This window comes from Schistocerca serialis, chromosome 2 (assembly GCF_023864345.2).
Source record: "Schistocerca serialis cubense isolate TAMUIC-IGC-003099 chromosome 2, iqSchSeri2.2, whole genome shotgun sequence".
Lineage (NCBI taxonomy): Eukaryota > Metazoa > Arthropoda > Insecta > Orthoptera > Acrididae > Schistocerca > Schistocerca serialis.
The window spans coordinates 632,133,171-632,136,007 of record NC_064639.1 but is presented as its reverse complement, the minus strand read 5'-3'; positions in this window follow the sequence as shown (position 1 = coordinate 632,136,007).

The following is a 2,837-nucleotide window of genomic DNA, read 5'->3' as shown; positions in this document are numbered from 1 at the left end:
TGGTATGTACAGCAATCTGGACCACCACCTCTGGAGGTCTCGCTGTATGCTGGTACAACATGCAATGTGTGGTTTTCATGAGCAATAAAAAGAGCGAAAATGATTTTATGTTGTTTTATATTCCAATTTTCTGTACAGGTTCCGGAAATCTTAGAACCGAGGTGAAGCAAAACTTTTTTGATGTATGTATTTGACCTGTTCGCTCTGCTCCCCATTATTATTACTGAGAAGCGCAATAGATTCCACGCAGTGTCATTTGTATTGGGTTATTGCTAAAAACTCTGTCAAGTGAGGTCTATTTACATGTTTCATTTACGTTAGTATACATCATTGTTCCTTGTGGAATTAAACAGTCACACAAAACAGAATTGTTTCCCTTCATCATTTTTGGAGAACAACTTTGAACATTAATTTGATGAATCACTTATATAAGAAGCTAGCCAGCTCACATAGCAAATATACTGCTAGTTTCCAGGTATACTTATATGATTGTGAAGTCTGCATGGAACGATAGTTAGATATTATTCATGCTTGTAATGGTTGACTTAAATATTAAATGTATATAAGATTGGCTACAACCATTTCTCCCCCCTCCCCCCACCATGGAACTTGGGTTGGTGGAGTGGCTTCCGTGCCTTAGCAATAGAGATGGCTGAACGATAGGTGCAAAAACATTGGACCAGTATTTGTTGAAAGATCAGACAAACCTGTGGTTCCTGAAGAGGTTCAAAATGGCTCTGAGCACTATGTGACTTAACTTCCGAGGTCATCAGTCGCCTAGAACTTAGAACTAACTAAACCTAACTAACCTAAGGACACCACACACATCCATGCCCGAGGCAGGATTCGATTCTGCGACCGTAGCGGTCGCTCGGCTCCAGACTGTAGCGTCTAGAACCGCACGACCACTCCGGCCGGCTCCTGAAGAGGGGAAGATGAGTTTTTGCAGAGGAAAATGACTCCAGGCACATATTATAAAATATAAGACGTTTCCAGGGACAAGTAAGGACTATGACCACTGTTTATTGTTTATGAACTGTAGATTAAAACTTAATAAATTGCAAGAAAGGTAGGAAAGGATATGACACCCGGAAATTTGTGAAAGAACCATAGGGAGCATTAGAGGGAGCATTGTAGGGTTCATTAGGCAACAATTGGTTAGAGCAGAGAACAATCATAGAGGAGAAGACAAATGGGTAGCTTTGAGAGGTCAAATAGTGAAGGCAGCACAAGATACAATAAGTAAAAATACAAAGTCTAGTAGAAATCCTTGGATAACGCAGAAGTTACTGAATTTCTTTGATGAGAGGAAAAAATAAAAACTTCAGCAAATGAAGCTGGTCAAGGAGAATACAAACACCTAAAAAATGCGCAAGACAGGAAGTGCAGATTATCTAAGCAGGAATGGCCACAGGACAAATCTAAGGATTCAGAAGCACATGTCACTATTGACAGATAGATACCACCTACAGGAACATTAAAGAGGCCTTTGGAGAACAGGAAAGCATCTCTATGAATATCAAGAGCTCAGACTGAAAACTAGTGTTAAGTAAAGAAGGGAACATAAAGAGGATATATAGAAAGGAGGAAAACTAGCAGGAAATATTATAGAAATGGAAGAGGATGTGAATGAAGATGATAAGATACTCGAGAATAATTTGACCGAGCTTTGAAATACTTAAACTGAAACAAGGCCCCTGGAGTAAATATATTCTGTAAGGACTACTGATAACATTGGAAAAAACCAACCATGAGACAAGTCTTCCACCTGGTATGATGCTTGGGACAGGTGAATATCCTCAGACTCCAAGAGAACGACTAATGCAAATTCTTTACAGAAAATTGCAAAAAGGCATCCCTACTTTTATAGCATATGTAGACAATGAGAAAGCTTTTGACCATGTTCACTGTAAAACAGCAAAAAGCTGTTCAAACTGGTGCAAAAACCAGAGAGCATGTGAGACGGGAGTGGAACAGTGTTGCAGCTTATCCGAGGTATTGTTCTATCTGTACACTGAAGAAGCAGTAACGGAAAGCAAACAAAAGGATTAGAGGAGGAAATTAAAGTTCAGGAAGAAGGCGATGAGTTTGACGATCAGGTTTGACGATGAGTCTGTAATTCTGTCAGAGTCAGCTAAGGAATAAGAAGAGCAGTTGAACAGAACGGACAGGGTCTTGGAAGGTGTATATAAGATGAACATCAACAATGGTAAAACAAGGGTAGTTAAATTGGGTGATGATAAGGGAATATTATTAGAAAATGAGACAATGTGGTAGATGTGTTTTGCTATTTCAGCACCAAAATAACTGATGATGTCGAAAGTAGAGAGGATACAGCAGGAAAAGCATTTCTCAAGGAGAGAAATTTGTCAACGTCGAATGTAGATTTAAGTGTTAGGAAGTCTTTTCTGAAAGTAATTCTGTGGAGTGTTTCATGTCCTAGAATGTAGCCTATCAACTGATCCCTTCTTCTAGTCAGGTTGTGCCACAAATTTCGTTTCTCCCCAGTTCTATTCCTCACTTCCTCATAGTTACATGTTCTACTTACCAAATATTCATTATTCTTCTGTAGTACCATATTTAAAAATCTTAAATTGCCTTTTGTCTAGACTATTTATTGCCCATGTTTTAATTCATTTCAGAACCTGATTAGAAGAAGGAATAAGTTAGTAGGACAAATTCAGAGGCATTGAGTTATCACCAATTTAGTGCCAAAGAAACGTATGGGGGTAAGATCGTAGATGGACACCTACAGATGAATGCAGTAAGCAGATTTAGAATAATATAACTTGGAGTAGTTATTCGCAGATGAAGAGACTGGCACACGATGGGGTAGA